The sequence below is a fragment of the Carlito syrichta genome, unplaced genomic scaffold (genome assembly GCF_000164805.1).
Source record: "Carlito syrichta isolate Samal-C Ts95f unplaced genomic scaffold, Tarsius_syrichta-2.0.1 Scaffold307934, whole genome shotgun sequence".
In the NCBI taxonomy this organism is placed as follows: domain Eukaryota; kingdom Metazoa; phylum Chordata; class Mammalia; order Primates; family Tarsiidae; genus Carlito; species Carlito syrichta.
In genome coordinates, this window is record NW_007252030.1 from 138,714 (window position 1) to 162,403 (window position 23,690).

A 23,690-nucleotide genomic window follows, 5' to 3' on the forward strand; every position below is an offset into this window, starting at 1 on the left:
TATGTTGTCCCTATCGAGATCAATATGTATATAAAAGCTGTTTTGGTTATAATTTCCTGCTATGCTTATTTTTCTAAAATTGTGTACCAGAAACTATAGTCACGGGGAATTATTGGAAACAGTCATCAACATATCACCAATGAAAAGCTGACATCTTGAGTATAAGTTTAAATTTTGTGCCTTCAAATGTGAACTTCTAAACAGGATTCTTTTTTGTCTTTATTGAGATACTATACATTCAGTAAAGTGTTCTAATTTTTTAAGTGCACAATTCAAACACTTTTTACATGTGTAGTCACTTAGGAAACCAAGATAAGACAGAAAGCATTTCTAGCCTCCCAGAGGGTTGCTCATGATCACTCTGAGCTAGTATCCTACAAAGGCAACCACTGTTTTTCTATCACCAGGTTTACTTATCCTTGAACTTTTTATACATGGAATCATAATTATGTCTGTGAGATGCACTCATGTTGTTGCACATAGCAATAACTTTGCTCATTTTTGTTCTTTTGCAATAAATGTCTTGCTGTTGACAGACATTTGAGTTGATTTGTCTTTCATTATTGCAAATAAAGCCAATATGAACAATCTTGTGCATGTTTGAGAAGAACAGATTTCCCTTGGGTATGTACCTAGAAGTAGAATTTACAGATTACAAAGGAGGCTGTGCTTGGAATCTTTTATCTCTAGCTAATTTTTCTTAAATAGTGGCAGGAGGAAAGAAAAGTATCTTCTACTGGCATCTATTATACTACTTGATGTTCTTAGAGAACAGTTATAGACAATTGGTCAAGCTGGAGAGATGTGTTTCTAGGTAAAATCTCAAGGAGTGAGTGAGTAAGATCAGAAGACACTTGAACTATATCACTAATATATTGTACATAGGTCATTTAGAATTATTTATGTGACTTATTTAAGCCTCTCAGGAAATGCCAAAGTTCCAAATATCCTGGTTATTAAAAACTCTTGGAAAGATGAGCACGCTCTAATTAGACTCAACTTTAAGACCTCTGGTCTTCAACAACACAAAGCTAGCTCTAGACCCAGTAATTAACTGAGGAATACTTTTTCTGGGGAGTAAATGATGCTTTCATCTAGCTTTACCTTTCCCACTGGCCACTGTGCAATTTGTAGCTTCCACAGGGGAGTGATGGGTGAGAATAAAAAGATTTTTATTTATTATTTCAGCCAAAGCACCCACCTTAAAATAAAATGTCTCCTCTCTTTTAGGATTTTTCCTAAGTTTGAGTTAAAATCTTTGTGTGGGGAATAAATCTGGTGCCAAGTTCAAGTTATATTATGCTTATCCTCTGGGGAAGTTGAAGTCTAATCAACTTCCTCCATATTGTAGAACAGTTTCTTCTTTCCCTTGAATGCTCCCCTGCCCTCCCCCACTCCCCCCAAACCCTGCACACAAATGATTTATGTTTACCTTTCTGTCCTAGTCTCCTTTCTGCAAAAATTCCTTTGGTAATGCAGACCTCTGACTACCTTCTCACATCTCACTGACGTTAGATCAGTTGCACAGGGGTTATCTTGAGGTTTTGTGTAAAATCTAAAAAAAAAAACCCGGAAATAGTTCCAGACTTTTGATTAACTGGGCAGTTCTGGAAAAAAGGGCTGCTTTGGCCATTTGAATTACGGTATTTGTCACTGGCCCTTTGTATCAGGGTGTACCGCTGAGACCGTCTGCTAATACAGGATGTGATCATTTGGAATTCTCATGACATTGTTCATTCTGAAGTCATTTCACCTTTATTTATAAATCTTTATTTAGATCTCTTATGAACTAGTGAGTCAATGTTAGACCTTATCATAAAGGTTTCTCCCAAGTCCTTATCATAAAGACTATTTTAGCCCTTAAATCTTTTCCATTCTGATGAACTTAACTTCTGCCAGTCCTATTTAACTTTGTTTCAAAGGAACTTGGGTCAGAGCAGACCATGATGTACACGATGTAGGCACCCACTCTCCAGTGCAGGTCAACTTTGTTCCCAGGTCAGCATCCACATGCACAGTTCAGAAAGCTGTGATGACTATGAATTGTATTCAAATTAATCAGTAGATTGTGGCTGCATGAAAGACCCAGACGCATTGTGAGTAATCCACACATAATTTCACAAGATACCTTGCACCTAGGAGGAAAAGAACTAATTGTCCCTGAATCCCATGCACAAAAGGTTGCCAACACTTCACATGAGTTGACTAAACATGTGTGACTGCAGGAGAGGAGCACTGTCACTCTTCACAACCAGAATGAGGAATCTCTTACCCTCAGGGTGTCACGGATTCTACAGACTCTGGTCCCTGAGGGTAGTTTCTTTAGGGATGACAGGAAGGAGCGGAATAGTTGAGTTGAAAATTATTTCCTGTCTTGAATAATTATTGGTTCAACTCATTGGTTCTCCTTTGCTGTTCCCTGCACCCTTTGGCATTGCTAGAGGTCTGCCTCATTAAGTACTTAAGCCAGCATCTTAATAATTTATTTATCTGCTTCTCTACTGCTGTTGAGCTGCCATTCTCTAGATGGGACTTCTCCTGGATTGCTGTCCCATGTGTATGTCAGCTCTTGTTCTGCTTGGGCTGCCTGCCCTTCTCTCGTTCCAGAAACTCCTAGCAGTGTGCTTCATTGCCTCCTGGTTTCATGCCTGCCCACACTTTTGCTGATTCCTCCTACATATCACTCCAACTCCCAGTCAGTCTGAACTAATTCCTCTTCAAATCAGGGCCACCTCATTTGGCTTCTGGTCTTGTGAGGCCTCACTCTTCATCTGATGCATTAGACGTGACAAAGGCACCTACAATTGTGCATACTTCTGGCATCCTGTGCCATTCAGTGAAATGGGTGACATCGACCAGAAGTTGTGACTAGGATGGTTCTGTAATTATTCTTTCCACTTACCTAGAGATCTAGGCTTAAAATTGAAGTCAGTGGTCTTCAAATAGTTGGTCCTGCAAACCAACAAAGAGTTGTAGGAGAATCCGAACCTGCTTATCTATCTTTTGAAGAAGAGCATCTAATGTGTTAATATCTCTGAAGTAATGGTCTATAAGTCAAAATTCTTTTCTGATGTTGGACAAGTTCTGTAAGTTGCGAGCAATTGTTTGCTGGTTTTCGAACTATAGCAAGGACTTGGCATAGTACCAGTTATGAGAGAGAAAGAGAGAGAGAGAGAGAGAGAGACTCATTCAGACTGGAGTGCAGTAGCACAACCATAGCTCACCACAGCCTCAAGCAAGCCTTCTGCCATAGCCTTCCAAGTTGCTGGAACTACGGGTACACACCACCACACCCAGCTAATTTTTTTTATTTTTTTGTAGAAACAAGATCTCACTATATTACCCAGGCTGGTCTCAAACTCCTGTGGTCAAGCAATCTTGCTTTGACTTCCCAAACTATGGGATTACAGACATGAGCCACTGTACCTGGCCAGTTACCAAATATTTTGTTTATGTTTATTTCCACATTGAATTATCCAAAGGATTTTTTTAAATTTTCTTATTTTGACAAAATACACAGAGCATAAAATTTACTGTCTTAACCATTTTTAAGTGTCCAATTCAGCTGGATTTAAATACATTTGTAATGTTGTACAACATTAATATTGCATAATGTTGTACAATACTACCATCCGTATTTAAAACTGTTTTCATCTTTCCCGAATAAAACTCTATACCTATCATACAATAACTTTCCAATCCTCCTTCCCTAGCCCCCGTAGCTACTGACTATCCTCTGCTTTCTGTCTCTACGAATGTGACTACAGTAAGTACCTCATAAAAGTGGAATCGTACAGCATTTGTCCTCCTGTGCCTGGCTTATTTTACTTAGCCTAATGCTTTCAAGGTTCATCCATATTATAGTGTGTGTCTGAATGTCCTTCTTTTTTTAAAGCTGAGTCATATTGCATAGTGTGTATATGTAAACCACGTTTTATTGATCCACTCATCTATCAATAAATACTTGGGTTGATTCCATATTTTAGCTGCTATGAATAATGCTGCTGTGTACTAGGGTATGCAAATATCTCTCTTTGAAACCCTGTTTTCAATTATTTTGGGTCTATACCCAGTAGTGGAATTGCTGAATCATGTGGTAATTTTTAATTTTTTTGAGGAACCACCATACTGTTTTCCACAGTGACTGCTCATATCACATCCCATCCAGCAGTGCACAGGGGTTCCAATTACCCCACAACCTCATCAACAGTTGTTCTTTTTCTGTTCATTTTTTTTTTTTGACAGTAGACATTTTAATGGGTGATCAGAGGATTCATTCTTTTAAATAATCTTTTGTAAAACACCTGGTAACTCCTTTGTGAAGTAAAAGTGGCTATGTGCTAATTAAGAGTTTCTCTCCCATGGGGCTGCAGGTAATTCTTTCCCTCCTGCAATGTGCATGCCACACCCTCATCTAGAGAGGGAGCTCATCCCTCCACCACCTTGAATCGAGGCTGACCTCCAATCACAGAAAATGGTGAAAGTGACATTACATCAGGCCCAGGCCTTGTCTTTGTGGAAGCTCCTGCTTCTTGGAGTCATGAGTTGCCATGTCAGGAGTCTGGGTTACTTTGCTGGGAAAAAAGATCAAGAGAAGCACTGAGCATCAGATGTATGATGAAGAAGCCATCGTGGACCGTCAGGCCCATTGAAGTATCACATGACTCCAGCCTCAGCACCTATATGACCATAGTTGCATGACAGACCCCCAAGCTAAGACTATTCAGTGGAGCTCAGTCACCCCACAAAACTAGGAGAGATACCAATAAAGTACTGCCTTAAGCCACTAAGCACTGGTGTGGTTGTCTTTATGGCAGTAGATAATGGAGATACATGAGCCCCAAGGTTTAGAATAAGGCAGGGTCCAGACCAAGTACTGCCCATTAACACATCTCATCTCTGGACATCCCTCTCCATGTTCAACTTAATTGGTTTTTCTTCAGTTGTCTTGTCTATAACTTCAGTAATGAATGTGAATTATTACTGTGAGTCTGAGTCTTATCTATGTGTCTGCATAGGTATATATAAGTCTTAAAGTTTGTTTGTAAATTTATTATATAAATACAAACACTTCACTAAAGCAATTGGCACATTACAGCATTGGGAACTAATGGTGGGGAATCCCAATGGAGATCACCAGATTTTACGTACCAATGATTTATGAGACAACAAGGATACACCATCTGGTATGTGCTCTTATTCTTTTTCTACAAGAGGATTCTTTTTCTACAAGAGTTCATTCTATGGCTCTCTAAAAATATCCAACATGATGATCAGCTCTCTGGCTTTCTGGAGAAAATACTCTGCATGATAATTTGCTATATGGCTTACAGGAGATATTTATCTTCTGCCATAACTGAAATTCAAATCCAGCATCTAGGAAGTAGAAATATCAAACTGCCTAAGATCCATAGCTTGGTTTCTAAACATCAAATCAGTCTTCCTGCTTAACCCCTCCTACTCTACTGGGGGTATCAAAAAATATATACCCATTTTAAGAGATGTTATCTATGCATTACTTTTTGAAGTTGAATTGAATTACCATGGCAATGTATCCTGTGACGTTTGCTCAACTGAGCTTCCACCATTTTCTTTGACTGTCCTGCCTGTCACATGGTGACACTAGCATTCATTTGGTTAGCACCATCTTTTGAGCGAATATCATACTTAAATGTGTATACTTTTTTGACACTTCGTATATCCTGATTTCAATCAACTGAAACTTTGTGTTCAAAAATAGAGAGGCAGTGTTATTGGTGGAAGAATAGCCATAGTATGTTTTACACTGACAGCATGGCTGACACTTTAAATGTGCTTATGGGTTACCTCCTAGTCCAGTGAGGAAGGTGCTTTTCTTCCCCCCAGAGTGCTATGACTCAGCAGAAACCACCGGTGTCCATACAACTGCTCATCATAACCCAGGCAATGTCCCTGAAACCTCTCTTTCCTCACACTTTGTACCTACTCCATTCACATGGAGTCCATCAGATCCCTAAAGTCACCTCACTGTACATTCTGAATGGGTACAACTAAATGAAAAGTTACACTATGTAAATTTGATCTCAGTAAAGCAGCTTTTTTAAAATGTAAAACTGGGCGCAGTGGCTCAAGCCTGTAATCCCAGCACTTTGGGAGGCTGAGGCAAGAGGATTGCCTGAGTCCAGGGGTTTGAGACCAGCCTGGGCAACTTGGCGAGACCCCATCTCTACAATAAATCAAAAAATTCGCCAGGCATGGTGGTGTGCACCCGTAGTTCCAGCTACTTGGAAGGCTGAGGCAGAAGGATCGCCTGAGCTCAGCAGGTGGAGGTTGCGGTGGCCATGAACATGCCCCTGCACTCCAGCTTGGGCGACAAAGTGAGACTCCAACTCAAAAAAAAGTAAAAAGTAAAAATGTGCCTAGACCCTTTCCACCTCTCCTCATCATAAGCACTTTCATTCTCATTCAAACGTCTGTCTTTTCTTATCTAGATGACTGGAATAGCTTCCTCACTGGACTCCCTGTCTCAGGTCTTGCCATCTTGATCTATTTCCACACAGTTGTCAGAGTGACCTAAAAATACAATTGTGCATCTCATGAAGATCCAGCAATACCTCTTCTGTGAATATACCTGGAGTAACATAAATCACTCCATCAAATAGACACCTGCACACACATGCTTATTGCCACACTGTTCACAATAGCAAAAACACGGAGCAACCCTGTTGCCCATTGAAAGTGGACTGGATAAAGAAAACGTGGTGCCTACACATGATTAAACAGCCATAAAGAACAAAATCATGGCCCTCGCAACAACCTGGATGCAGTTGGATACCATCATCCAAAGCGAACTATCGTGGAAACGGAACTGATTACTGTATGTCCTCACTCATAAGTGAGCACTAAATACTAGCCACGTTATCACAAAGGTGGAATCGGCAGTTGCAGGGCACAGTCTGGGGAGAGGGGGAGGTAAGTAGATGAGGGACACGAGGCAACACAATGGGTACCTGGTCCACTCCCGGGGGGGGTGAGGGCAGGCTAGGAGCTCAACATTAACCTGCATGCAGCCTACTGATATTGCTGATCCTCGCCTGTACCCCACAACTCTATACCAAATAGACAAATTGAATAAAAATAAAAACTTAAAAAGAAGTGATGTTCTATTCCATAAACAGGATTTTACATATAAATAAATACGCCATCCCCAACACACGGCTCTCTTGCTGAAAACCCACCCAAGGACATCCCACCAAAGTGACCACAAAAGCCTTCAAGTTCCCGCGGGATCCAGCCTCTTTTCCCAACGTTGTATCTACCACTCCCTGTCCGCTCCTTTGATCCCCACCACACTGACCTTCTTGTGCTTCCTGAAACGTGCCAAGTTCGCTCCTGCCTCAGGAATGAATCGTCTTAGCACTGGCTTCTCTCTCTGTCTGGAACACGCTTCCTCTAGGTCACCCAGATCTCTGAATAGTGCTTGTTTTCAGCAGAGACCTTTAAAGGCCATTCTCTAGGAAATAGCAGTCCCACCCTCATCCCCCTTTATTCTTTATCCCTTTAACCCGCTCTATTGTTCTGTATAGAACTCATCAGTACATGACACCGTAGAGCATTCTGATTTGCTCATAGCAATGTGATCTCCAATGGTGGTGAGGCTCTATCTCCAGCACTGAGAGCAAATAGGACCTGGCATGTGCTCAGGAAATATTGCGGGATGTTGAATGAGTGTGGTTGACGAACGGTGAATGAATAAATACATGAATACACAGTATTAAACATCCTTCTTTGCTAAGTTCACCAGATCTTCCTGCCCAAGAACACTCTCTTCACACCACGGACAGCAGCCTAGCACCATGTAATCATGCTCTGGCTGGGTCTTCTTTCCCCCTGCAGTTTTGTGGGTTGTAAATGCCCTAGTCACTTTGAAAATAGACCAGCAACCTCAGTTGGATTGGAAAATAAGAAGGTCTTAAATATGCCCTCAGAAAGGACCCCAAATGCCCTCCTCCCCCTGAAAGAACACTTAGACCAGTGAACAAGCTCCAGGTCACAAAACCACTTCCCTTAAATGTCCAGTCCTAAAGACCGATAGGTCTCCAAGAACTATTTATTGCATGTGAATATGTGGCTGCCCAGTGCTAGGCATTGAATATATAAAAATGGATACAATTTAGCTGCTTGGAAAGTCCCTTCCACTTCCCCTGACCAGTTGTATGTGCCTCTTTTTTTGTTTTGTTTTTAAAACGCTAATCTAGTTTTTCAATAACAAATCATTATTGTTTTATTTCAAAAAATGAACATAGTCTCTATTCTCTACTCTGGTAAGAGCTACTTTACAAACACTCCTCCTCACTGGCAATTTCTCTCACACTTCCCTCCATATTTCTTGCCTTCCCTCATAGACCATGTCCTTCTTCTTCTCAGAGGTGACTGCACTAACTGTACCGCCCCCCAGCCCCCGATGACACCTCCATCACTCAGTCTCTGTAAGTTGTGTTGTAAAATACCTCACAAGGACATCCCCATTCCTTGCTGAAGCTGGCTTCCCCTCAACTGTCTTCTGCTCTAAACTCAGTGCTGCTGTCCACATCCTCACCTTCCTGGCACTTTAGAGAATGGTCAACACTGTTGACCTCTCCCTGCCCCCCAGACTCTCATCAGCTTCAGATTCATTGACCTTACACCTTCCTGTCAGTCTTCCTGTCAAATTATCTTCATATCCCCACATCCTGCGGGTGGATAGACTTTCGGTCTACCTTTTGGTCACTAGTCCCCCTTGGGATTCTCGTCGGCGTCCACGGCTTCAACGGTCACTTCTTAGGAGGATCACACAGACCTACATCTTCAATCACAACCACAATCCCAAACTCTGTCCCCGTAGTTCCATATGCCCACTAAACATTTTTTATCTGAAAGTCCTCAAAGTCAGCATCACTAAAATCAAACATTATTTTTCCATTCCACAAGTCAATTCTCCTTCTTATGTTTCTAATTCCATTAATGGCACCACCGCTATCTAATCATCCCCAGCTTCTTTCACTCTCTCGCTCCTTTGCTCTCCAAAACATCTGTTTTAAATCTTTGTGGGTGAGCTTTGTAGCTTGCCTGCACATGTTCTGTCCTGTTTATCCTCATCACTACCTTGTTCCACCGTTGGTCTCTCCTGCCTGGGTTCTTTAAGAAACTTTCTTAATATCTTTACCTTCTCTCCCACCCATTCCTCAGTCAGCACCCAAAAGCTCCAGCAACTCACCACTGTCTTTCAAATAGACTGTAAATACCCTGCTCTGGAATTAAAGTCGCTGTTATTTGTCATCTTCTTTCTACCAAAAGTGGACTTTTCATTTTTTTCTTGAGTGTATATTTTGCTTAAGAACCTTCATATCTTTCTTAATACTCTTCTAGTTGCCTTTCCTCAGTTTCTTCTCACAAAATCTTACCTTTGTATGTCCACTTTGAAGGGTCTTCTATGTAAACCCTGTCAAAAGAAACCTCTCCATCCTCTTATCTCTATAACATGCCACTTGCACCTCATTTTAAAACTGTATCTATCTGTGTACAGTTTATCTCCTTGCCTCTATTGTGAATTATTTGGAGATGGAGATGACTACTCTGGTAGACTGTATTTTACTCCCAAATATTCACTGCCTTCCTCAAGGCAGAATTATACTTGTCTACCCCCCACCCCCCATGGAAGGCTTGGCTCCACACCTGGCTTTACTCAATGAAGTGTGAACAGAAGTGATGGACACCACTTCTGACCTATCGTGTGTTTCTGTCATTTCTCTTGTTCCCCGCCACAAGACAGTGGCTTCTCCTCCTGCCCTAGTCCTAGAATGAAGATGAGGAGCAGAGCTGCACTCAACTCGCAATGGACATTAACTTAGATGAGAAATGCATCACTGTGTTGTGAACTACTGAAATCTGGAGTTGTTTTTTATAGCAGCATAACTTAGCCTAAGCTGAATCAACTCCTTGTCCAATTAAACATATATTCATTCAGTTATTCATTCCACAATACTGAGAACATACTCTATGCCAAGACCACCTTAAGTACATGGAACATACAAACATTTGTAAGGCAGTTGTCTTCCTTCTGAATAGCAGGGTAAGACATGTTCTCAAGTTGCTAGAATACCAAACAATGTGTCCAAAATCTATGGAGAGAATCACAAACAAAGCACTACTAGGTTTCAGGAAAGGGATAGATCACATTACACTGTAGTACTCAGAAGAAAGTTTCAGGAACAAAGTGTTGTTTTTTCCAAACACCTAGCACAGAGTAGGTTTTAAAGATGTGTTGAATAGATCGATGAATTCAGAATCAAGCATAAGTAGATGAACAGCCAGTTGTAGTCAACAAAGGCTGACAGTTCTGTGTTAATAAAATCACTTAATTTGCCACAATAGAACAAGTGAAATGTTCCAGAGTGAAGGATAATGAGACTCAAGTATTTGTGAGTGGGTGAATTTGCTTTAACTAGATCCTATGGTGAAAAAACTCCTGCTCATGGGCCCAGCATTTTTTAAGCTCCAATTATTTCTGGTTAGTCATGTGGCTTTCCGTATGACCCGCTGTTTTTGGCAGACTATCTAAGTAAGTTTATCTTACAGTCAGCAACCAGCGGCTTTCTATTTTCAGTTTTATCCTTGATGGGAACCATCGGGCAGAACCTTGGGGCCTGTACTTCCGAGTTCACGAGGGCTGAGGACTCGGTCCAGGGACCAGCAACACATGCACAAATCTCTCCAGAGCGGGCGAGAAGAGTCACCTGAAGTAGCCCAGAACAGAACTTTCAGAAGAGAGATTTCCCCTCCTAATTCTGGCACATGCTTCTGGGATGATCCAAATGATAAACGCCCTTTTCCTGATTTCATAAATACAAGCATCAGGAATTGGTGAAATGGCTTAACCAGGCACCCAACACTTCAGACAGGAAAAAACTGAGCATGGGGGACTCTTTCTGGTTTTCTCCTAATCTACACCGGATGATGGGGCAAAGTAACTCCCTCAAAGGTCTCTTCAGCCTGAAATTCTGTGAGGCTGTAAATCTATGCAAATTCAAAAAAGCTTTGCCTCTGCCCAGTGGAAAGTTTACTCATACTTGGACATTTTTCCAAGTATGAAAGTGAGATTGAGTCAGGCACAGTAACTCATGTCTGTCATCCCAGCACTTTGGGAGACTGAAGCAAAAGAATTGCCTGAGCCCACAGACTCGAGACCAGCCTGGGCAACATGGTGAGACCTCGTCTCTACAATAAATAAAAAAAAATTAGCTGGGCATGATAGTACATGCCTGTAGTTCCAGCTACTTAGAAGGCTGAGGTGGAAAGATTGCCTGAGCCCGGCAGGTCAAGACTGCAGTGGCCCTGAGCTTGTCACTGCACTCCAGTCTAGGAGACAGAGCGAGACCCCAACTCAAAAAAAAAGAAAAGAAAGAAAGAAGGTGGGATTGAGGCTCTTTACCACCCCTGCCCCTTCAGGGTTTTCCTAACTAAGACGGATAAGCAGGGCTCATGAAATGTTAGCCTCAGAAATAACTCCAGGGGGACAGCAGCCACCCCATGCCTGTGCCTGTGTGTAAGTGCCTTACACTTTAGTAACATCTGACAAAGCTCACGGTGTCGAGTGGATGAAAACGGCTTCTCCTTCTCAAAGTGGAGACCATTCTTCAAGGGAAAGCGAGTTTGCCAAGCCTGCTGAGTCCATGACGGGGTTTCTGGTGGGAGAGTGACTTCATACCCTTCATAGTCCTGACCTGAGCTCAACGGTATAGTCATCCCCTGACTTTAAACAAGTTGTTCACCCTCTTCATGCCTCCATTTTCAGATCTATAGAACAATTACCTTTCAGGGCAGTTATAAGGTTGTTTTGTGGATGTAGAAGTGCACAGGACCTACCAGGAACCCACGTGAACTCCACACACGTCCACTCCCTTTCTCTTGAGACTCCCCCACAGCCTACTTCAGTTCCCGTCTTGAATACTATCTTATTTACTTTCTTTTGCTTAATTTTTTTAGTTAAATTGGCTTTATCTGTGTTTACTGTATTGCACAGTAAGCTAAGAAACCACGTAGACACAAAGTATGGAAATTTAGGATGGAGAAAATGGTCAAGTCATCCAGAGTGGAAGCATCACCCACTTGTAGGCTCATTGCTCGAGTCTGAGATCTCTCAACATTCCACAAAAAATTCCCTTGGCCCATGACAGCATTAGTTTTAAAATATCCTAATTACTAACACAGACCTATTTCCTGGCTCCTCCACCGTAATTACCCCAGAAGCTCCCAGTCTGGAAGCTGGCAGTCTTATCTTCTCAATTTCCCTTCCCTGCTACCTGACACACTCAAATTCCTTCTCCACCCTTGGCCTCCCCCAATAAGCTGCCTCCACTGCCCACTCCCATAACTTTCTAGAGTGACAGCCACCATCCCTCTCGCAGGTGAAGGGAAGGGGGTTTAGATCATCTTTTTTTCACTCTGCCTCTGTATTTCAGTATTTTCAGGCAATACTGGCTATGTGTTCTAGAACTAACCTTCAGTTTACAGCTGGAGATATTAAAGACTAGGAAGATGAATGTTTTAGCTAATACCAAGAAGTTAAAGGGCAACATTGGAACTGAGTCTCTTGCATTTCTCAGTCTCATCCTTGCCATGGGTAGGCAGACCTCTGGTGGAGGAAAGGCTCCTCATCAACGTTTATTGAAGTAATAAGTTTCCTCCATGTAAATGGGTGGTGGGGGGAAACACTACTCCTTTGTGAAATAGCCCACCCTTAGAGAATAGCTTTCCTTTTCTAACAATGTTACCTTCAGGAGAAGATGCTGGACTATCACTTAGGAGAAGAGGTGTCTGTGTTTAGTTCTGCTGCTTTGACTTATGAGACTTGATAACGCATACACAATACACACATGCAATGTGACTATCGGCTTTCTCATAAGTTATTCCACAGGAAACAAAAGAGAGAAAGTGTGTGAGAGTCTCACTCTAAGAGGAGGCAGAGGAAGGAAAGTGATCATACCAAACATCTGTGCTGTCCTGTGGTATGGTAACTCTTGTGCTTTCATGAGCCTTGACTCACTTGAACCTCTTACATCAACCTCATGGGAAGGAGAGAGCAGATATTATCATCTCTACTTCCTTTGAAAAACTGAAAGCTCAAAGTATTTAAGTTTTCCCAGGTTACAAACCTGACAAGAGGTGGAACCAAAACTGGCACCCAGGTCTTCCCTCTCAAGATAAGAATGAGTCATTCTTCCGCTATTCTAAGGCATTTAACTCTTCATGTCGAGTGTGGCATTTTGCTAAAAATGAGCATATTCTACCTTTCCACTTAAAAATCTTCAGGGAAGAATTATGTCATATTCGTATTTGATTCTGTATATCATCTCAGCAATGTTTCTGTCACAAGGTAGACCTTCAATGGTATTTAATAACAATAATATATTGAGTTGGAGTCTCACTCTATCACCCAGACTAGAGTGCACTGGCCGCTCCCGGCCACCACAGCCTCAGCCTTCCAAGTAGCTGGAACTACAGACGCGTGCTACCACGCCAAGCTAATTTTTTTATTTATTGTAGAGATGAGGTCTCGCCAAGTTACCCAGGCGGGTCTCGAACCACGGGCTCAGACAATTCACTCACCTTGGCCTCCCAAAGTGCGGGATTACAGGCTGAGCCACTGAGCCTGGCCAATAATATTATTTTGATAGATGAAACTAACATTTTTAAGAAACAGTAACTACTTTAGTAAGTTGGTTTTCCTGGAATATTGACTGGTTCCCTTCTTGCATTCCCTAAGGGAGGATGAGAAGTTTATTTCTTAATGAATGGCCCAACAAGTTGGTCTAAGCAAAATGTTTATGAGGGAGATGTGTTCATTTTAAGGAAGCTGTTTTTAACGCTTTCAACACATGTCTTCTTCTGGGGTCCCTACAAGATCCCCAATTTGCCAAGTGATTAAAAAAGTGTATTTTTTTCTTAGACTCTAAGATTAGAAGCTTCACCTTATCCCCCAGGTTTTTTTGTCCTTATGCCTCTGCTAGAACAAGTTTCTCTGTTACTGTTTAGGGGCTGGTTTCAGCCAGCATGCTACTTCTCATTTCTAAAATTCAGGGTGTGTTTAAATAAGAATCGTCATCAATAACACAGAGAATATTTATGGGGTGCACAGCGTGCGTCAGATTTTTTATGCACTATCTCATTGACTCAATTAAGATCTTATTATCTCACAGGATTCCTTTGTCATAGGGCACAACTAATTATTCTCAAAAATAAGATTCTCCTTTCCCTACTAATTTGCAATGTCAACTCTGTCATAGATTTTCTATAAATAAATAAGTCAGTTATAGGCTCTATATTTTATTTCATTGTTCTATTTTTCTAATTACTATTGCTTCAGAATAAAATGTGATATCTTTCCACAAATATATAGTTAAGGAAACTGGATCTCAAAGGCACCATGTGACTTTTCCAAGGTCACCCTGCTAGTGTGTACAGAGGTGAGATTTGATCCCAGGTCTCTCTGAATTGGGGACATAACAACTACACTATACAGTTTACTACAAATGATGGCAGATGGATGTCATATCAGTGGAAGATATTCCCAGTTTTCTTTTGAATACCTAATGGATCAATCCATATACCAAGATGACAAAAACCCCAACTCGTCCACATCCTCACCCACACACCTAATCTGTGAGTGTGGAAAGGTTTTCCACTTTAACAGGTATGGTCTATAGTATATATGATTAGATTAAAGTTGAGTCATGGCCAACTTACGGTCCGTGTGAGCAGCCCATCCATATGCATTAGGTTGAAAAGCAGAGCAGTTTTTGCACAATAGAAAATAAACAAAAGAATCCTGTTCAGAAAGGGTTGTTTTTAAAACACCTGCCACAGATACTGTGGCCTGTTAGTAAATACACAGGATCTCTGGTAAAACAATTGCTGTGTAGCCATGGGAGGTCCAACCACCGGTGCCTTCATCATGGCACAGAAGACCCCTCCCAAGAGCATGTAAACAACTGTGAACTCTCTCTGAAGGGGACAGCACACATGTGCTGGCCCTGTGTTCTCGGCTGGGTCATTTCACTCACACGGATTCTTCTTATTCTTTTAGATTCTGAGAAGCATTTGATACATCAGGCGGGAAGGACCCACTGCTAAGCTCCCAGCCTTCCGTCTGGGGGTCAAATCCTCTCTGGCTGACCATACCACGAGGGTTAAACAGCAGGGCAGAGTCCAGAGTTCTGCATGGATTGTTTGCTCAAAAATCCCTCATAACCAGCAGAGCAAAAACTGGATTTAGGAAGCCAAACTAAAGCCTGTTTTGATGACCTTCAAGAAGAGCACTTCAAAAACAAAAACTTACTGTACATCTTAGTTACTTTGCTTTTGAAACAAAATTCATTTACTTCAGATTTAACACTTCTGGTTATTTAGCTTTCATTTCTACCTGCCACATTTCTGAAGTAGATTCTCTGTCTCTTCCACAGATTTTGGTCTGATTTTCAGTGGAAAAAGAATTTCACAGGTCACGGGTTCCCAGAATTCTTTTTGTAGCTTATTCTAAATTACTTCTATCCCATTTCCTTGTGTGTCTACCATATGTCACCAGAGTGAATGGTACATAGTTTCAAAATGACTGACTAGATGCAGTTCAGTTTAAGGACGGCAAGAAAGTAATCAGTCCACACAGGGATCAAGCCTGTGACTTGCCTCTCAATAACATCAGACCAGTCGGGCTCGGTGGCTCAGCCTGTAATCCCATGCCTTGGGAGGCTGAGGTGAGTGGAATGCCTGAGCCCGCGGGTTCAAGACCCACCTGGGCAACTTGGCGAGACCTCAACTCTACAATAAAATCCAAAAAATTAACTGGGCGTGGTAGTGCGCGCCTGTAGTTCCAACTACTTGGAAGGCTGAGGTGGAAGGATCGCCGGAGCCCAGCAGGTCGAGGCTATGGTCCCGGCCACTGCACTCCAGTCTGAGCAACAGAGTGAGACTCCAACTCAAAAAATAAATAAATAAATAACATCAGACCCTTCTTCCAGCAATGATCACTAAGCCTTACAGGTAACTAAGGCATTTATTAAACACTAGATCTCTGCAACAACTTGGTGCCATCTACTCACAGAAATGGAGATCCATAAAATATCCGGAAATAATGGCCCAAAGTAATTAAACAACGCATGAAAAATGTTACTCAAATATTGATTCTGCCATTTATTTGTTCATTTGTACAATCAGCGAGTATCTATTAAATGACAACTGTGTGACAGTCAATATAATGGTGGACAAGACAGAGATGGTCCCTATAATCACAGAACTTACAATGTAGTGAGGAAGAGGGGTACAGAGAAGTTGAGAGAAAATTATAATACCTTGTAATAAACGATCTCATAATGGAGGAATTATAGAGTGTTGTTGGTACCACAAAACAGAGGCAAGTAATGCAGGTGTGTGTGTGTGTGTGTGTGTGTGTGTGTGTGTGTGTAAGCTGATAGTCAAGAAGGGCTCCCAGGATTAAAGCATAGTTGATATTTTAAAATATGAGTTTTGTGAGATAGATGATGGGGGTGGGGTGGAAGAGAAGGAATGGATGTATACAAAGACCCAACTAGGAAAAAGATTGTATCCTTAATTCCATGGTGTTTTTACAATGCTCCCACATCTCACTCTTCTTTTCTGTGGCAGAGGCAGTGTCACAACCAGACTCTTGGGAAAGACCATGTCTGGAGCAGCTGAAAGCTATTACCCGTAAAAGTTGTTTTTCTCTGTTTATAATTGTTAAGCAGTTTGCATATGTCACTTATTACATCCCCACTTAAAATGTGAATGACTTGCAAGCAGGGAGCACAGCTCACTGCGCTTCCCAGAACCTGGTGGAGTGCTCTATGGACATTGGGAGCTCAGGAAATGTTCGTGTTACACAGATAGATAAGAGTTAATCAAGCTGAAACTCCCAGGATTTTCGAGGGAGCAGCAATGTTTATACAACGAAAACTGTTAGCCAATATGACTTTTTTAAGCTTCAGCATAAGAAGTTTTTAGTTGAAATAGTCTTTGTTAAACAGTATCTCGACAATCCTAATGTCAATGCCCATGCCCCTCTTACTTCAGTTAGTTGACTCAATTGATTAAAACCAAAACCCGAGGCTCCAAGCCCCATGGAAAGTTAGCCGCAAGGACACAGAGAAGACGTGTTCTGTTGTCCCATCACCAGCTGCGCTTGAACTCTGGCCAGGATAAGGGAATCAGAACTGCAGACAGTCAGTGGCCCATGCCACGGGCTAAACACTGTACCAAGTGCTGCTGACATGAAAATAAATAAAGAACTCCTGCCCCTATGGTAGACCAACACACAGTAGTTGCTCAATAAATATTTGTCAAGAAACTGAGTGAACACAGTCCTACATCTTTTTTTTTTTTTTAGAGTTGTGGGGTACAAGTGAGGGTTTGCTACAAAAGTAGGCTCATGCAAGTGAAGTTTGAGCTTCTGGCTGGCCCTCTCGACCCCTGGTAGTGGACTAGGTCCCCTTTGTGTTGCCACATGCCTGCCCCCCTCTTCCTTCCTCCCTCCCCCAGCAGAGCCCAGTGTCTGCCAATCACACTCTTGTGCTAGTGTGACTAGTGTTCAGGGCCCGCTTATGAGTGAGAACATGCAGTACTCAGTTCTTTGTTTTGTAATGGTTCACTTAGTATGATGGTCTCCAACTGTATCCACATGGCTGCAAAGGCCATGATTTTGTTCTTTATGACTATATAATAGTTCATTGTGTACATGTACCACATTTTATTTATCCAGTCCCACTTTTGATTACAGTTTTGTTTTCATATGTGAGACTCCCTCTTAGACTATGGAAATGTTTGTGTCCTACTAACTCTTGGTAGTCTCTATGAAAGGCTAATTCCTCCTCTGAGGTCCTGAAGGAATCCCTGTCACTGCTTTTGAAAACAGCAAGAGCTGGTGTAGCTGCAGGGGTCTCAGTTCTGCCCACATGGAGACGACAGCATAAACCTCCACTACGATGTCACCCTACCTGGGCACAGCTGCTGAACCAGAAGCCTTGCTGGAGGAGTCACAGCATGGGTGGCAGCTCTAAGGAGGTAAGACATGGTCATCCTTTACAGGCAGCAGGACGCCATATGTCCTTAGGCTGTCCAGCTCCAGTGCTGATGGTCACCAAGAAGGGAGAGTCCAGCACAAGCCCTGGCATCAGGGACCTGTGGCATCGGTTCCTGATGCAGAGGACAAACGTATGCTTTCTCTAAAACCTGGAAAGTCATATTTGCTCAAGTCATGTGTCTTTGCAAACACGCTTTCCTCGGGTCAGAACAGCTCAGGTCCCAGGAGTTAAGTTCTTTCAGTCACTCCAATAATCCTGGCCAGACACTCTGGTTTGTGGGTTCCCCAAAGCACAAGCAAGCCCTTTGCCTCCAGGGCACTCTTCTTGGCCTCTTTGGCAGGAATCATGGCCAGCTTACAGCCCTCTCCCAGGAGAAGAAGGCTGCTCAGATTCTCCTTCTTTTGGACCGGGTTTGCCCCCGGCATGCAGAGGACACTGCCACCCCCGCCCCGTGAGTGTTGACTCCCACAGTGATGGGCCAGTGGGAGGGCAAAGCGAACCAGATGGCAGTGCAGTCCCAGGCTCAAGATACAACTTTCATGACTCTCTACAACTCACACTGACCTGGGAAGGAAAGAAAATGCTATGAACAGCAATACCCCACAACTGAGTTTCCCTGACACAAACATGTTCTTCGTCAAGCCCCGACCCCCTTCATTCTCTTCTCTAATTCTCACCACCCAGAGCTGACTGGGAATATTTTCTTCCCTGATTTATTTCATGTGGTCATCTGACCATCTGTCATTCACCCAGCAAGCACATAATGACCCCCTGTCATGGACCAGACATGGGGACTCTCGGTTCTAGTTGTTCTGGCTAATACTAATTAAATATTTGAAGCATGGAGAAGTCAGTACAGTAATAAAGTATTAACAGAGCAGAAGGTCAGGGAGTGAAAGGCATACATCAAGAACTCTCTCGGAGCTGTGGCTGAGACTTTCTAGAACTAAGACCCTGGAGCTGAGTTTTGCAGGACATGTAGGGATTTCTGGGAAATTAAGAGCAGGGAGAGGAGCAGGTACAAGCGACGGAATTCTAAGAAGAGGAAAAATACTCTTTTACTTGCTGATGCAACACTTGCTGATGCATAGGCACTGATGTGCTTACGACGTGTTCAGCACAGCTCTAAACTTGTATCCGTGTTCATCTTCTTAATCCTTCCAAGAACTCTAGGGTGTAGTCTCTACTGTTGTTTCTATCATGGCAACTGGTACACAGAGACACCAAGGAAGCTGGCAAAAGTCACACAACTAGAAAGTGACAAAGACACAATGAGACTCAAAGACTGAGCTCTTCACCACTGCAGGATGGTGTTCAGAGAAGTGTGTGCAAAGGTTCCGAGAGGAAAGAGAGGGCAGAGCCTTCTGGGGAAAATGGGAATGGAATGACAGAAGCAGAGCAGTCATGAGGGAGGGCAGCAGATGTGAGTGACGCTGAGGAGAGGATGGGTCAGGCTATAAAGGATCTGTGTGCCCTGCTGCAGGTTGCACTTAATCCTGAGAGCATTTGGGACCTGTGAGCAGCTTTATGCCCAAGATCAGAACCATGTTTTAGGAAGATGAAAGACAACACTGTAGAGGATGGATTTGGGAGGACTGATGGGAGGCAGCCCAGTTAAGACCTAAAGTAGCTACACAGAGGAGAAGTGGTAAGGGGTCTGTCTTAGTCTGTTTTGTGCTGTTATATCAGAACACCACAGATAGGGTAATTTATAAAGAACAGAAACTGGCCGGGCACAGAGGCTCATACCTATAATCCTAGCACTTTGGGAGGCTGAGGCTGGAGGATCACTTGACCCTAGGAGTTCAAGACCAGCCAGGGCAACATAGCGAGACCCCATCTCTACAAAAATCAAAAAATGAGCCAGGCATAGTGGTACGTGTTTGTAGTCCCAGCTACAGGCAGAAGGATCACCTGAGCTCAGAGAGGAACATAGCTTAGGATGGTTCTACACTCAGCCCTGGGCTTCCCCAGTTTTTTTATAGGCTACTGTAACCAAGGGACAACCTTTGTCTATCCAGATGATGCACTCACCTTCAGAAGGTGTATTCTGCTGGTGCTTTTGCGTTCTCCCTCCTGTGAGTTCCCATTGGCACTTTGCAAGTTTTATCTTTTGCTTCTTCTAATTCACTCCCCATCATATTTCTTTTAGGACCACCCCCCCAGGCATATTTGCCTTCAGTCTTAGTCCTGCTATGGACTCTGTCCACATTCCTTGTCTTCCCAGCAACAATTCCTCACACATGACTTACAAGCCATTTGGAGTGTGCAGCTTTTTTGTGTCTCTCAATTTCTCTGAAAAATTTTGTATAGGGCTTTCCTCTCCACTCTTCTTCTTGCATTGTGTGTTTTCTAGGAGGAAAAGTGAGAAGACTCATAATTTAGCTGCCACCATTTCCTCAGGGGGATGCTCACTGACCTCAAGAATTGCACAATGGCATTTGAAGGGGACATGCAAATACACAAGATGGTGCCCAACAGGATTCAAGTCACTGGAGACCTCTCTTTGTACTGGTATGCGAGGTATTAGAGCATGATATGGGTTAATTTGGGATTTCATATTGGGGGTGGTATGGCAATGAAAACTCCCTCTGTGGGAGAAATAGAAATGAGTTGGAAAGATTTGTTAGGATTGCACAAATACTTTTTTTTATTCCCCCAGTGTCTCTGAATATAGAAACTTTGCCTAAGAGGATGAATGTCTCTTTTTACAGTTGGAATTTTGGTGATTTTTATTTGATGCTGGTTAAAAGTATGAAAGTTCCAAGTGGATTATTTGCATAGAGGATTCTTTTGAGGAAATAATTGTCTATCTAATTATCCCTGATTATGCGGCACAGAAATGTACACACATCTGTTTGCATGTGAATTTTCGTGTAGTAAAAAGTAAGAAGATTTGTATTATATGGAAAAACAAGGCACTCACTTTAATTTGAAGTCTTTTTTTCTATGCTAAAAATAAACACTCCCCCCGCCCCGCGCCACTTGCTGTTTTTTAGTATAACTAGCTGAAATAAAGGTTATTTTAAACTTAGCTTGACCACCACAGGCCAACTAGAACGACAAAAATTCAAAACAAGGCAAGGATGTGGAGCGACAGGATCTCTCATTCGTTGGTGGCAGAAATGCAAATCGGTGCAGCCTCTTGGGAGATAGTCTGGTTGCTTCCAAGGTCAAACATACCCTCACCATACAATCTAGCAGTCACAATCTTCAGTATCTATCTGCTCAAGCAAGTTGAAAGCCTATGTCTACAAGAGAACCTACATGTGAATGCTTATAGCAACTATATTTATAATTGCCAAAAACTGGAAGTAGCTAAGATGTCTTTCAACAGATGAACGGATACATAAACTATAGTACATCTAAACAATGGAATATTATTCAGTGCTAAAAGGAAACACACAATCAGATGCTGGAGAAGATGCAGGGGAAAGGGACCGCTTCTACACCGTTGGTGGGAGTGTAAACTAGTACAGCCTCTGTGGAAAACAGTGTGGAGATTTCTAAAAGATCTAAAAACCAACCTTCCATATGACCCAGAAATCCCTCTTCTAGGAATATACCCAGAGGAACTCAGATCACTCTATAAAAAAGATACCTGCACATGCATGTTTATTGCGACATTATTCACAATAGCAAAAACAAGGAAACAACTGTGCTGCTCATAGAAAGTGGACTGGATGATGAAAATGTGGTACCTATACATGATGGAATATTTATGCAGCCATTAAAAAAAAAAATTATGGACTTTGCAGTAACTTGAATGGATTTAGAGATTATCATACTCAGTGATATATTACAGAAATTAAGAACTCAGTGACACATGTTCTCAGTCATAAGTGAACCCTGAGCATTTATCATAATACTATTAGAAAGGGCTTGGCAGTAGGGGAACACTGCTGGGGGGAGAGGGACACATAGCATCAATAAGGGTACCTGATCTCAAACCAGGCAAAGTGGGGACCAAAGGGAGCCCCAAACTTTACCTGTATGATGATCACTTATGTCCCTCACCCTGAGTTGTACCCCACATCTTTAAAATAAAAATAAACACATTATCAAGCCATGAAAAGACATGGAAGAACAGTTAAGGCTCTACTGAGTGAAAGGAGTTGGTCTGAAAAGGCTCTATACTGTATGATTCCAATTGTATGATGTTCTGGAAACGGCAAAACCATGGAGCCAATAAGAAGGTCCATGTTTACCTGGAGCTGGGGGTAAGGAAAGGGATGGAGAGATTAAGGTTTTTTGAGAGCAGTTAGACTATTCTTTATAATACAGTAACGATGGACACATGTCATTGCACATTTTTCAAAACCCATAGGATGTACAAAATAAAAATGAACCCTAATGGAAATGATAGACTTCAGTCAAGAATAATGGACCAGCCGGGCTCGGTGGCTCAGCCTGTAATCCCGCGCCTTTGGGAGGCTGAGGTGAGTGGATTGCCTGAGTTCGCGGGTTCGAGACCCGCCTGGGCAGCGAGACCTCATCTCTACAATAAATCAAAAAATCAGCTGGGTGTGGTAGCGCATGCCTGTAATTCCGGCTCCTTGGAAGGCTGAGACGGAAGGATCACTGGAGCCCAGCAGGTCGAGGCTGCAGTGGCCGGGAGCAGCCACTGCACTCCGGTCTGGGTGACAGAATGAGACTCCAACTCAAAAAAAAAAAAAAAAAAAAAAGAATGATGGACCAATATTGATTCATCGATTGTACGAAATTCACCTCACTTATGAAAACTGTTAATACCAGGAGAAAGTGTGCATGCGTGGGGAGAGGGGTATGTGAAAACTCTATATAGCTGCTGGAAACCAGCAGAAGCATAAACAACAGGGTCCAAGTGGAAACTCTCATGCTGAACAGATCTTGCTACTGTGGACAATCCTTTTGAAGCCATGACAGCACAGAGAGAGAGACCTTACAAAGAGCTTTAGGGAATGATTACTGCAAACATAGAAAGGACAACCAAAGTTGGGTTGGGGAGTATCTTGTCGACTCAGGCCGCCATACCCATATACCACAGACTAGGTGACTTTCATAACACAAATTTATTTCTCATAGTCCTTTAGGAAGAGAAGTCCAAGATCAAGGTACTGTCTGTTTCAGGTAATGGAGAGGGTTCTCTTCAGGTTTTGCAGTCTTCTTGCTGTGAGTTCACATGACAGAGAAAGAGATCCATCTCTCTCTCTCTCTCTTTGAGTTGGCATCTCACTCTGTCGTCCAGGATGGTATGCGGTGGCACACTCATGGCCACCCCAGAGTTGACCTGCTGGGTTCGGGTGATCCTTCTGCCCCAGTCTTCCAAGTAGCCAGAACTCCAGGCATGCGCTACTACACCTGGCTGATTTTTTGATTTATTGGAGAGTTGGTGTCTCACCATGTTTTCCAGGCTGGTCTTGAACCCACAGGCTCAGGCAACACTCTTGCTTCAGCCTCCCAAAGTGTTGGGATTACAATCTTGAGCCACTGCACCCAGCCATTTTTCTCTTTTTTTTCTGAGTTGGAGTCTCACTCTGTCGCCCAGACTGGAGTGCAGTGGCCGCTCCCGGCACCGCAGCCTCGACCTGCTGGCCTCCG